This window comes from Schistocerca nitens, chromosome 6 (genome assembly GCF_023898315.1).
Source record: "Schistocerca nitens isolate TAMUIC-IGC-003100 chromosome 6, iqSchNite1.1, whole genome shotgun sequence".
Lineage (NCBI taxonomy): Eukaryota > Metazoa > Arthropoda > Insecta > Orthoptera > Acrididae > Schistocerca > Schistocerca nitens.
This window is the reverse complement of record NC_064619.1, coordinates 125,864,291-125,879,202: the sequence shown is the minus strand read 5'-3', so window position 1 is coordinate 125,879,202 and position 14,912 is coordinate 125,864,291.

The following is a 14,912-nucleotide window of genomic DNA, read 5'->3' as shown; positions in this document are numbered from 1 at the left end:
AGAGTTCTGGATTCATTTCAGCCAGATCAGCTGGAATACTGGGTAGATCATGCACTAAGCTCGCAAACTGGACTGTAGCGAAGACTGGTTGCCATTAATTCAGTTCACAACTCCTTGACCTCGGAAATGATTACCTTTCTGTGACGCCCCCTGCAGTTCTAATCATTCTACCTTAAAAATAAAAAAATAAAATAAAAATGAAAAAAAATCCGCCAAGTGCAAGTAGGACTCGCGCGCACTGAGGGTTCCGTACAAACTTAATATTGTGTACATTTATAGTCCATCCATCCCGGGAATCGAGAATCTGCGCGATTCTTGCCTCTTATGGGTATCTATACTCGCACGATATCGGTCCTGGGAATTCCAAGACGTTTGAGAATGTTTTAAGTTTAAAATTTTGTGTAATTTTGTATTCGCTGTTGTAATTTTTCATAATTTGTTTAATTTGGAATTTATGTTAACGTGCTATGCTGACACTTGCAGATGCGCTGCCTTCGTCTACTCTCATCCCTGTTGGCGGTTCGTAGAAAGACCTGACGCTAGTCTTCGGAGAAGAAACGGGAACAGCCGACCAGTAAGGCTATTGTTGTCACGTAGATTGATGAATTGTTCTGTGGAACGCTTTTATGGAATACTGGAACCTCATGCCAAACCATGGAAGTGCAATCTTGCAGTATTAATTTCCTCTGAAATATTATAGGTGCTGCACGTGTTGCTTGCATAGACTCTCAGCGTAGTAAGTCAGGTCGCCTTACGCCTATCACTGGTAGATGGCAAAGGCATCGTTTTCACAGCGGAAGTGGAATTCATTTCGTCGTAACTCAGCCAGTTAGCAAGAAATATTTGTAAATGTTGTGCATAAACCTTCCTCGTGAATCGCTCTACCTATTACTGAAAACCGAATCAAAATAACTGCAGCAGTTCCTCAGAATTTTGACAGATTGCGAATACAACGTAAGGTTGTAATGGAAAAAAATTTGTTTATATTTGATGTAATCACAATTCAACAATTTTCGGAATTTTCCCTAAATTCCTTGATTCTAGGTCAACGTATTGGTGTGATGAGTGAACTTGCGAGTATCAAAATATTTGACATACATCGCTCTATCTTTTGTTCTGCACTGACGCATGAGCTGAAACTTTTTACATCGCCAAGGGACTTAGACCTTAGTACGTGATGCACATTTGAACTTGATACGTGTGCCTGATTCGGAGAAAAAGGGGTACTAACAAGTGAACAGAGAGCGTTGGACAACAAATGACCAAAAAAATTTTTTTGTCGTTTGATACAATTACAAATTAACGATTTTCGGATTTTTGTCCTTCAGGTGTACTGTGAAATCTTGATTCTTGCGAACTTTCATGATTGTAGCTCGAAACTATAGGCTTTGATAAATGTGCTTGCGAGTATAGAAATATGTGATGTAAATGGCCGTATGTTTTGATGCATTGACTTAGAAGCTTAAGTGCTTTTCACTGCTAAGGTACCATAGACGTTAGTACGTGCCATAAATTTCAGCTTGATACGTCTAAATGTCCCTGAGAAATAGTGGTTTTAACAGACGAACTCGAATAACGAATGACAAAAAAATTTTTTTTAGTGTGATGCAATTACAAAGTAACAGTTTTCAGATTTTTTCCTTTACCTGTGCTGTGAAATCCTCCTTTTTACTAAATTTTATGGTTTTAGGTGAACGGGGAGTACCAGATATGTTTTGACGAGTGAGTTTGGTTCAAAAATGGTTCAAATGGCTCTGAGCACTATGGGACTTAACTTCTGAGGTCATCAGTCCCCTAGAACTTAGAACTACTTAAACCTAACTAACCTAAGGACATCACACACATCCAAGCCCGAGGCTGGATTCGAACCTGCGACTGCAGCAGTCGCGCGGTTCCAGACTGTAGCGCCTAGAGCCGCTCGGCCACACCGGCCGGCGAGTGAGTTTGGGAGTATCGAAAAAAGTGACACGAAGGTTGCCTTTACTTTTAAGCTCAAGTGTTTTTTCCTGCTAAGGGACCATAGTCGTTAGTAAGTGACAAAAATTTCAACTTGATATGTCAAACCGTTCCTGAGAAAAAGGGGCCTGAACGGTGGGACAGACAGACAGACGACAAAGTGATTCTATGAGGGTTCCGTTTCTCCCGATTGGGTACGAAACTCTAAAAATAGCAGTATTTAATCTACTTCATTGGAAGCGATATGAACGCTGTAAATTACATGATCCTTGTTGCTGTAAAATCGTTAATTATAATTATCCGGGTCTTAAAGATACGAAATTGTATTTAGTCATCGATTGTGGTGGTGCTGTGATTCACACACTTGCCTCACATTCGGAAGGAGAGAGGCGCCTCCATGATAAGGCATCAGACTCATCACTGGAAACAGTGGGCTTTAAATCCTCTCTGACCATCCTGTTTCCCTAAATCGAATAAGGCGAATGTCTGGGTGGGTCCTGTGAAGAGGAAAATTTCCTTCCCCAACATTGCTCTGTACTAGCCTGTGATCCGTGTCTAATGATCTTGCTGTCGCTGGAACTTTAAACCCTCATCTTCAGAGTCTATTTACCTTCCGAATCCTCTCAGGCGCAGGATAAGTAGGCTGTTTAGGTTTTTATGTTGGTAAGGCCACGTAGCGCTCTGTATGAAAATCATTGACTGTGCTGTGTGCAGTCTCTGGCTGGTTGGACTCATTGTTGGAATATTCGCTTGTGTAGTGTTGGGCAGTCGGATGTGAACAGCGCGTAGCGTTGGGCAGTTGGAGGTGAGCCGCCAGCAGTGGTGGATGTGGAGAGAGAGATGCCAGAGTTTTGAGCGGACGATCTGGACGCGTGTCCGTCAGAAAAAGGAAATTTGTTTAGTTATATGTCACAAAATTATGACTTTTGAACGCTATTAAGATAAATACATTGTTTGTTCTCTATCAAAATCTTTCATTTGCTAACTATGCCGATCAGTAGTTAGTGCCTTCAGTAGTTAGAATCTTTTATTTAGCTGGCAGTATTGGCGCTCGCTGTATTGCAGTACTTCGAGTAACGAAGATTTTTGTGAGGTAAGTGATTCATGAAAGTTATAGGTTATTGTTAGTCAGGGCCAGGCGCGGCTCGTGGTTTCTATACTGGGGAAGGCTGCGGCATTTATCAATCGGAGCCAATATAGACATCTGGTTAGGTTACAGACTAGTCTGACATAAACAACTAAGAATTCAGGGGGAGGGGGGTGGGCAGATTACTCTCTACCCATAATTTTACGTACTGTGTCTTCTATAATCAGGTATTAATTTATTAAATATCATTAGAAGCTAACTTCGAGTTAAAATCTTTGGTTAGTGTTTTTATACGTCATCATTACATTTTCTGACGCTTTGCAGCAAATCATATGAAAAGACGCGTTTCGGAGAGATCTTTAATGCGATGAATGTTAACTTTGCGGTTGCTTAATATTTTTGGTGTTTTCAGTTCTAAATTTAAGGCGTTTATTGTAGTTTACCTCCAAAGCTCGAAGTTAAATGTTTTTCGCTGGAATTATGTTTTTTCACCTTTGCGTGAAAATTCTTTAGGTCAGTGATACCAGTTTCAGTCCAGGCACTATAAGTACTATTTGTACGAAGACAGGTGAAACAGAAAAATGCATATTTCACTTCACAACCACTCAGCTGCATCGTACATTGCTCTATTAAAACTGCGTTTGTATCCTTGCCTAGATTTGCACTGTTTCTGTTCTTAATTGATCGTTAGATCGGGTCTGGGTGCACCAAGTTCTTTCACTTGCATCCTATGGCCGTGTTCCAAGTTTTTACCTATTAAATTGCACACTGAATTCATATTGCGCTGGTTTCACACTCGCGGTATGTGTCAGATATTCACAAGCAAGTAAAACTCACTAAAATCTTGCAAAATACACTTCGAAAAAGAAACTTGCTAATATCACACGATATCAACAAAAGCAGTCAGCATCAGCAAGCAAGGAAAGTAAAGTCACGGGACAAATTTCGCGCGCTTTGTCCTCTAATCACTTATGAAACTCTCGCTAGATGGCAGTATTGTTGTTACGGTTAGAGAGCCTGTAGTTACGGTCGTCTAGTGCACTCTGGCGGGATATTTGCAAACTTATTGTAAATGTGGATAAAATAGCCAATGGTAGAAACAAAACAACTATGTAAAACATTATCAAAACAATAATATTAAACGTCGATTAATGACGCATCGAAGCGTAGTAGAGATGTGCAGAGACAGAGATTGGATAGCGAAGTTTCGGCCACTCTGCATTCCTTTATTACATAGATAGTGGAACGTGAAAAACGTGTGGTGGTTGGTATGACACCCTTAGGCTGCAAGCTCTGAGCCTTCGGGTCGCCCATAAAGAGCAGTACTATGTAGAAGCCACGCCCCCATACCGCTACTACATGCAGCTTACGGACGTTCCAAGGCGCAGCCTAAACACTACTAACCGTTCGGAAAACATCTATCGATACAAACAGTTCCAAAAACGTTGACCGTCGTTATTTTAATCGGAATGGGAAATGTCCGAAATTCGCCCTGATAATTTAAATTTTGTAATATGTTCTTGCGAAATTTACTTTAACGTATATTTTGGGGCGGCTCCGCCTCAGAGCCTTTAATTACGAGCCGCGCCTGGTCAGGGCCATTCTTTTGTAGGGATTATTGAAAGTCAGATTGCGTTGCGCTAAAAAAATATTGTGTGTCAGTTTAGTGATGAACAGAATATGTACAGAGAGAACTGTCTGAGTACGTTCAGTTTTATTCAGCTGTCTTTGTATCAAATAACGTAGTTCACCAGCACAGTAATTCATAATTTTTCTAAGGGATGTTTCAGATGGCGAGTGGATCAGCGAACGGCGTGTTTTGTAGAGCCCCAGAGCCACGTGACCTCACGGGGCACGTGGGGCCGGAGTCACCTTCTACATCTACATACATGTCTGCACCTCGCAACCCACCTTACAGCGTGCCACTCCTGACCCCCCCCCCCCCCCCCTCAAAAACAAAAAATCCAATTACATTCGCGAATGGCGCGCGGGAAGAATAATTGTTAGTAAAGCTCTGCATGAGCTCAAATCCCCCTGAGTTTCTAATCGTGATCATTTCGCGAGACGTGCGTGGGAGGAAGAAATATGTCGTCCGAATCTTCGCTGAACGTGCTCTCTGGAAATTTCAACAGTAATCTCCTCCATGAGGCACAACGCCTCTCTTGTAACGCCTGCCACTGGACTTTGTTGAGCATCTCTGTGACACTCTCACCCTTATTTAACCATCCAGTGACGAAACACGCCGCCTTACGTGGGATCGTCTCTGACTGTTCCATTAATCCTATTTGGTAAGGGCCCCAGACTGACGAACAGTACTCAAGAATATGTCGAACGAAAGTTTTGTGAGCCACTTCTTTTGTGGATGAATTACGTTTGCTAAAATTCTCTCTATCAATCTCATTCTGGCAGCCGGCCGGTGTGGCCGTGCGGTTCTAGGCGCGTCAGTCTGGAACCGCGTGACCGCTACGGCCGCAGTTTCGAATCCTGTCTCGGGCATGGATGTGTGTGATGTCCTTAGGTTGGTTAGGTTTAAGTAGTTCTAAGTTCTAGGGGACTGATGACCACAGATGTTGAGTCCCATAGTGCTCAGAGCCATTTGAACCAATCATTCTGGCATCTGCTTTCCGTACAGTTTGTTTTACGAGGGCGGTTCAGAAAGTAACCTCCGATTGGTCACAGTGCGGGTTGTGGGGGGAGTAGCGACGCCATCTGTGCGTTCACGCACTCAACGGGTCAGTCGGCATCAAGCCGTGGTCGAGTGAACGTCGTACCTGCGCTAGTTTAGTTTTTGTGGCAGTTTGAAATGTGTGCTGCAATAGAAAACCCCGCGAAATGTGAAGTGCGTGCTGTCATAAGGTTTTTTGCAGCCAAAGGATATTCTGCAGCAGCTATTCATCGTGAGCTTTGTGCCGTGTACGGACCAAGAGTTATGAGTGAAGGAGTTGTCCGTGAATGGGTACGTTTATTTAAAAGTGGACGAGAAAACGTTCATGATGAAGAGAGGAGTGGTAGACCATCATTGGTGACTGACGAACTCGTTCAGACAGTTGATGCAAAAGTTCGTTAAAATCGACGTTTCTCAATGTCGGAGTTGTCTACTGGTTTTCCACAGATTTCTAAGACTCTCTTGTACGAGATAGTGACAGCAAGATTGGGTTACCGTAAGTTCTGTGCACGATGGGTGCCCAAAATTCTTACCGACCACCACAAAACTCAAAGAATGGCCTCTGCAGTAGACTTTCTGTCACGTTATGAGGACGAAGGAGAACCATTGTTAAACAGAATCGTGACCGGTGACGAAACCTGGATTAAGTACGTGAACCCTGAGACAAAAGAACAATCAAAGATGTGGGCACATTCAAATTCGCCTACCAAACCAAGAAAAGCCGCCCAAGATTTTTCTGCCAGAAAACTGATGGCAACGGTGTTTTGGGATGCCAAATGGGTGTTGTTGGTTGAATTCATGGAACTTGGTACGACCATTAATCAAGACGTGTACTGTGAAACAATAAAAAAGTTACGACGGGCTATACAGAACAAACGCCGTGGTATGCTGACTTCCGGTATCGTTTCTTTGCACGATAACGCCCGTCCTCACTCTGCTCGCAGAACAACGGCCCTTCTTGAGTCCTTCAAGTGGGACGTTATCAACCATCCACCTTACAGCCCAGACCTGGCGCCAAGTGATTATCACCTCTTCATGCATTTGAAGAAATGGCTCGGGTCACAGCGGTTTGATGACGACGAAGAGCTCAAAGATGCGGTCACAGGCTGGCTCCAGGCACAAGCGGGTGATTTTTATGCAGAAGGAATTTCAAAGCTTGTGAAGAGATACGATAAGTGCCTCAATCGCTATGGAGACTATGTAGAAAAATAGTGCAAAGATGTAGTTGTAAGATGTATATACTAAAATATTTTTATTTAACTTGGTGTATTTTTTTAAATCAACCGGAGGTTACTTTCTGAACGGCCCACGTATGTGGTCATTCCACTTTAGTTCGTTCCCGTTGGTTACTCCTAGGTATTTTACGAAAGTAACAGTTTCCCCTGATTTAACGGCAATAGTGTAAACGAACTTCTTCGTCTAATTACAAGAAATATGTTACATTTATTTACGTTGAGGGTCAGTTTCCAATCCCTGCGCTACTCATCGATTCTCCGCAGGTCTTCCTGCATTTCGCTACAGTTTTCTGGCATACCAACCTTCCTATAGCCAACAGCATCGCCCACAAATAGCCTTACGGAACGTCCAGCGTTATCCGCTAAACCATTAATATAAACTGTAAAAAGTAGCGGCCCATTAACACTCCAATGGGTACTCTCAAAATACCTTCAAATTTGTCGATTTTGTATAGTTAAGAACGACGTGTTGGGTTCTGTCTGTGTGGGAGTCTTGTATACAGTTACAAATCTGGTCTAACACTCTGTAAGCTCGTATTTTGTGCACTAAATACCAGTAGGGAACTGTGTAGAACGCTTTCCGGAAATCAGGGTGAACGCTCTGGAGCTCATCGACAAATGGAGCGAGCTGATTTTCACAAGATCGCTGTTTCCGGGATCCATGTCGATTCTTATAGAGGGGATTTTGGTTCTCCTTAAACATCACAATGCGTGAGCGGAAAACATGGTCCATAAGTCTACAACAGACTGACGTCAGCTATACAGGGTGGTCCATTGATCGCGACCGGGCCAAATATCTCACGAAATAAGCGTCAACCGAAAAAACTCCAAAGAACGAAACTTGTCTTGCTTGAAGTGGGAAACCAGATGGCGCTATGGTTGGCACGCTAGATGGCGCTGCCATAGATCAAACTGATATCAACTGCGTTTTTTTTAAAAAAATAGGAACTCCCATTTTTATTACATATTCGTGTAGTAGGTAAAGAAATATGAATGTTTTAGTTGGACCACTTTTTTCGCTTTTTGATAGATGGCGCTGTAATACTCACAAACATATGGCTCACAATTTTAGACGAATAGTTGGTAACATGTAGGTTTTTTAAATTAAAATACAGAACGTAGGTACGTTTGAACATTTTATTTCGGTTGTTCCAATGTGTTACATGTACCTTTGTGAACTTATCATTGCTAAGAACGCATGCTGTTACAGCGTGATTATCTGTAAATACCACATTAATGCAATAAATGCTCAAAATGATGTCCGTCAACCTCAATGCATTTGGCAATACGTGTAACGAACGACATTCCTCTCAACAGCGAGTAGTTCGCCTTCCCTAATGTTCGCACATGCATTGAAAATGCGCTGACGCATGTTGTCTGGCGTTGTCGGTGGATCACGATAGCAAATATCCTTCAACTTTTCCCACAGAAAGATATCCAGGGACGTCAGATCCGGTGAACGTGCGGGCCGTGGTATGGGTGTTTCGACGACCAATGCACCTGTCATGAAATATGCTATTCAATACCGCTTCAACCGCACGCGAGCTATGTGCCGGACATCCATCATGTTGGAAGTACATCGCCATTCTGTCATGCAGTGAAACATCTTGTAGTAACATCGGTAGAACATTACTTAGGAAATCAGCATACACTGCACCATTTAGATTGCTATCAGTGAAATGGGGGCCAATTATCCTTCCTCGCCCGCATCCCGTGGCCGTGCGGTAGCGTTCTCGCTTCCCACGCCCGGGTTCCCGGGTTCGATTCCCGGCGGGGTCAGGGATTTTCTCTGCCTCGTGATGGCTGGGTGTTGTGTGATGTCCTTAGGTTAGTTAGGTTTAAGTAGTTCTAAGTTCTAGGGGACTGATGACCATGGATGTTAAGTCCCATAGTGCTCAGAGCCATTTGAAGCCATATCCTTCCTCCCATAACGCCGCGCCATACATTAACCCGCCAAGGTCGCTGATGTTCCACTTGTCGCAGCCATCATGGATTTTCCGTTGCCCAATAGTGCATATTATGCCGGTTTACGGTACCGCTGTTGGTGAATGACGCTTCGTCGCTAAATAGAACGCGAGCAAAAAATTGTCATCGTCCCGTAATTTCTCTTGTGCCCAGTGGCAGAACTGTACACGACGTTCAAAGTCGTCACCATGCAATTCCTGGTGCATAGAAATATGGTACGTGTGCAATCGATGTTGATGTAGCATTCTCAACATCGACGTTTTTGACATTCCCGATTCTCGCGCAATTTGTCTGCTACTGATGTGCGGATTAGCCGCGACAGCAGCTAAAACACCTACTTGGGCATCATCATTTGTTGCAGGTCGTGGTTGACGTTTCACGTGTGGCTGAACACTTAACTGTTTCCTTAGATAACGTAACTATCCGGCGAACTGTCCGGACACTTGGATGATGTCGTCCAGGATACCGAGCAGCATACATAGCACACGCCCGTTGGGTATTTTGATCACAATAGCCATACAGCAACACGATATCGACCTTTTCCGCAGTTGGTAAACGGTCCATTTTAACACGGGTAATGTACCACGAAGCAAATACCGTCCGCACTGGTGGAATGTTACGTGTTACCACGTACTTATAAGTTTGTTACTATTATAGCGCCATCTATCACAAAGCGAAAAAAGTGGTCCAACTAAAACATTCATATTTCTTTACGTACTACACGAATATGTAATAAAAAATGGGGGTTCCTATTTAAAAACATGCAGTTGATATCCGTTTGAACTATGGCAGCGGGCCAACCATAGCGCCATCTGATTTCCCCCTTCAAGCTAGACGAGTTTCGTTCTTTGTAGTTTTTTCGTTTGATGCGTATTTCGTGAGATATTTGGCCCGGTCACTATCAATGGATCACCCTGTATAGGCATATAATTATGTGCGTCGGTCCGACGACCTATCTTGAAAATGGGAATAACCTGCGATTTTTTTGATTTTCTGTTCTGCGATCGCTTATCTTATCTGCCATTTCCACACTCGTGGGATGTCTGAAAGAGGAATTGTATTATGATATTTCCTATAAATGTAGCGAATTATGGTTTGTTTTTGCTTTATGTCCAAAGTCTGCTCACATGCCCTACTAAGTTAGTCCTTTTGGGACACGATTCAGCTCCTTGACACGATGGTTACCCGTAAGATCTTTTGTAACTATCCACTCTCTGTTTTCCAGTGTAAGGTGTGTTTACAGACAGTACGAGAAATGCGCACTCATCCTCGGCGGTTTCTCGTCAAACGTGGTGAGAAAAGTCACAGTAGCGGGAGAAGTAATGTAGTCATGGGTGTGATGACCAAGAACTCGAGGGAACTACTGTGTTATAGCTGGGCTGAAAACCTAGCTGGGCTCGACCAGCCGTCTGGCGTGGCCAGTTGCGTTCTGCATTACTCTACAGGCTACAGTTGGACGTGGTGCTCACTGTATGGATACCGAAGCTGATTTACATTGATGGAATGGCGTAGTGTGACTTGACTGAGGTAGCACCACCTCCACATTGATTCCCCCCGGGCGCTAGTCGTAAGTGCAAGTTGCGCTCCTCCAATTTGAGGTTCCATCTCCTTTTTATGGGTAATTTTCGCCTACATTATCACCATTTGGGGGCGAGTAGCGATGGTGATGGACTGACTGCACGATTTACTATACAAATATTGAAGCTACCTTCAGTCGAATTGCTAAAACATGCCTATACACAGGGTCGTATAGTAAATTACTCAGCCCTTTAATATCAAGAGTGCTGAATTAAAAAATACCCTACCAAGTGTGTATTTCTGATCTCTATTGAAGCGACTCCGTCATAGTTCGAACATTGACTCGCTTTTATAACTGAACCTCAGAGGGAGTCTCATGTGGTAAGATTCTCATCCTTTCCAACAATTGTATCGCTACTGTCTCAGCATCGTCTGAAATTGAGTGTAACTCCGCGGCAGACCAATGGCTTCGCTCCTATCAGCATACAAAGCAAACGACGTTGAAATTTGGTTTGGACGAGACACAGGGGTTAGACAAAAATGTGGAAACGCAGAGCGAAATGCAGATGTTAGCCAAGCTTGCAAGTTTCGCTGTTTAATTTGACCACGAACAGCATCCATGCAATGTCCTCACTTGTTTCAAGTGTTAGATATGGTCAGAACAGTGTTCTGTGTAGTCGTGAGTGCTTTATGTCGGGCCTAAGAGAATTCTAACGCAAGCAAATTGTTGGTCCTCGTGTGGTGGTTGCTCCGTTAACCAAGGTAGTCGAAGTGTTTGCTGTTTCAAGAGGCACCGTATCGTAGATATATACAGTAAACAGGGTGAGCGGGAAAAAAAATCATGTCGCGCTGGGTTGTCGCGCGTTCTGAGGCGCCTTGCCACGGTTCGCGCGGCTTCCCCCGTCGGAGATTCGAGTCCTCCCTCGGGCAGGGGTGAGTGTGTTGTCCTTAGCGGAAGTTAGATTAAGTATTGTGTAAGCCTAGCGACCGATAACCTCAGCAGTTTCGTCCCATACGAACTTACCACCACCACCAAGAAACATCATCCGGTAAGTCAACAAAGCGGGCGGAAGTCATCGTGACAGACGGTCGTTGGAGAGCGAAAAATCAGAGTACGATAGGTGCATAAGTCACTATAGAACTGAATGTCGCACTCGCGAACCCTGTCATTGTTGTGGTCTTCAGACCAAAGATAGTTTGATGCAACTCTCCATGCTACTCTATCCTGTGCAAGCCTCTTCATCTCCAAATCACTACTGCAAGCCACATCCTTCTGAATCTGCTTAGTGTATTCATACTTTGGCCTCCCTCCCCGAATTTTACCCTCCACGCTGCCCACCAATATTAAATTGGTGATCCCTTGATGCTTCAGAACGTATCCTACCAACCGATCCCTTCTTCTAGTCAAGTTGTGCCACAAATTCCTCTTCTCCCCAATTCTGTCCAGTACCTACTCATTAGTTACGTGATCTACCTATCTAGTCTTCAGCATTCTTCTGTACCACCACACCTGGAAAGCTTCTAATCTCTTCTTGTCTACACTGTTTATCGCAAGCCCTATCAGCATAAAAACAACATCAAGGGAGATCTATACATTGGGAATTGCAGGGCGAGCTGCAATTCCATAGCCAGTCGTCAGTGATGCAAATGACTGTAACCGGAAAACGTGGTGTCGAAGCCATAAAACCTGGACTGTGGAGCACTTGGCTAATGGTTCAAATGGCTCTGAGCACTATGGGACTCAACATCTTAGGTCATAAGTCCCCTAGAACTTAGAACTACTTAAACCTAACTAACCTAAGGACATCACACACACCCATGCCCGAGGCAGGATTCGAACCTGCGACCGTAGCAGTGCCGCGGTTCCGGACTGCAGCGCCAGAACCGCTAGACCACCGCGGCCGGCTGTGGAGCACTTGAACAAAGTCATTTGGCTGGATAGTCTTGTTTCACACAGTTTCCAACTTCTACATCTACATCTACATTTATACTCCGCAAGACACCCAACGGTGTGTGGCGGAGGGCACTTTACGTGCCACTGTCATTATCTCCCTTCCCTGTTCCAGTCGCGTATGGTTCGCGGGAAGAACGACTGCCGGAAAGCCTCCGTGCGCGCTCGAATCTCTCTAATTTTACATTCGTGATCTCCTCGGGAGGTATAGGTAGGGGGAAGCAATATATTCGATGCCTCATATAGAAACGCACCCTCTCGAAACCTGGACAGCAAGCTACACCGCGATGCAGAGCGCCTCTCTAGCAGAGTCTGCCACTTGAGTTTGCTAAACATCTCCGTAACGCTATCACGCTTACCAAATAACCCTGTGACGAAACGCGCCGCTCTTCTTTGGATCTTCTCTGTCTCCTCTGTCAACCCGACCTGGTACTGATCCCACACTGATAAGCAATACTCAAGTATAGGTCGAACGAGTGTTTTGTAAGCCACCTCCTTTGTTGATGGACTACATTTTCTAAGGACTCTCCCAATGATTCTCAACCTGGCACCCGCCTTACCAACAATTAATTTTATATGATCATTCCACTTCAAATCGTTCCGTACGCATACTCACAGATATTTTACAGAAGTAATTGCTACCAGTGTTTGTTCCGCTATCATATAATCATACAGTAAAGGATCCTTCTTTCTATGCATTCGCAATACATTACATTTGTCTATGTTAAGGGTCAGTTGCCACTCCCTGCACCAAGTGCCTATCCGCTGCAGATCTTCCTGCATTTCGCTACAATTTTCTAATGCTGCAACTTCTCTGTATACTACAGCATCATCCGCGAAAAGCCGCATGGAACTTCCGACACTATCTACTAGGTCATTTATATATATTGTGAAAAGCAATGGTCCCATAACACTCCCCTGTGGCACGCCAGAGGTTACTTTAACGTCTGTAGACGTCTCTCCATTGAGAACAATATGGTGTGTTCTGTTTGCTAAAAACTCTTCAATCCAGCCACACAGCTGGTCTGATATTCCGTAGGCTCTTACTTTGTTTATCAGGCGATAGTGCGGAACTGTATCGAACGCCTCCCGGAAGTCAAGGAAAATGGCATCTACCTGGGAGGCTGTATCTAATATTTTCTGGGTCTCATGAACAAATAAAGCGAGTTGGGTCTCACACGATCGCTGTTTCCGGAATCCATGTTGATTCCTACAGAGTAGATTCTGGGTTTCCAGAAATGACATGATACGCGAGCAAAACACATGTTCGAAAATTCTACAACAGATCGATGTCAGAGATATAGGCCTATAGTTTTGCGCATCTGCTCGACGACCCTTCTTGAAAACTGTAACTACCTGTGCTCTTTTCCAATCATTTGGAACCTTCCGTTCCTCTAGAGAGTTGCGGTACACGGCTGTCAGAAGGGGGGCAAGTTCTTTCGCGTACTCTGTGTAGAATCGAATTGGTATCCCGTCAGGTCCAGTGGACTTTCCTCTGTTGAGTGATTCCAGTTGCTTTTCTATTCCTCGGACACTTATTTCGATGTCAGCCATTTTTTCGTTCGTGCGAGGATTTAGAGAAGGAACTGCAGTGCGGTCTTCCTCTGTGAAACAGCTTTGGAAAAAGGTGTTTAGTATTCCAGCTTTACGCGTGTCATCCTCTGTTTCAATGCCATTATCATCCCAGAGTGTCTGGATATGCTGTTTCGATCCACTTACTGATTTAACGTAAGACCAGAACTTCCTAGGATTTTCTGTCAAGTCGGTACATATAATTATACTTTCGAATTCACTGAACGCTTCACGCATAGCCCTCCTTACGCTAACTTTGACATCGTTTAGCTTCTGTTTGTCTGAGAGGTTTTGGCTGCGACTTCCGGTCGAGTTTACTTGCCAAGAGTGAAACATGGCGGCGATTCTGTGATGATTTAGATTTCCTTATCGTGGTATCCCATGGTCACCATTGGTATTCTGCAATGCCGCATTACTGCCAAAGATTATGTGACCATTTCGGCTGATCAGGTCCACCCCATGGCATGATGTTTGCTCACGGGTGGTGATACTGTCTTCCAAAGTGACTGAGCCCCTGTTCATATGCCTCGCATCGCCCAGGACTGGTTTTGTAAGCACGATGATGAATTGTCGTATCTCCCCTGGCCACCACAGTCAACAGAGACAATATTATTAAGTCTTTGTGGTCTACTTTGGAGAGAAGAATGCGTGATCGCGATTCACCTTCATCATCGTTACCTGAATTTGAGACAGTTTTGCAGGAAGAGGGGTGTAAGATTTCCTTAAAAAGCATGCAGGACCTTCATTTACACAATCCGAGACAGCTGGAAGATGTTTTGAATGCTAACGCTTTTCCTACACCGTATTAGGCATGATAGTGTGGTGTGTTTTTAGTGTTTTTATATTTCTTCCATCCACTGCGCCTATATGGCGTGAAAAGTGGCAGTGTACACTGAGCGATAAAACGTGTGAGGTCCTCCACATGACTGTTTTTAAAAAGAACCGCTGAATTTCTGTTACACG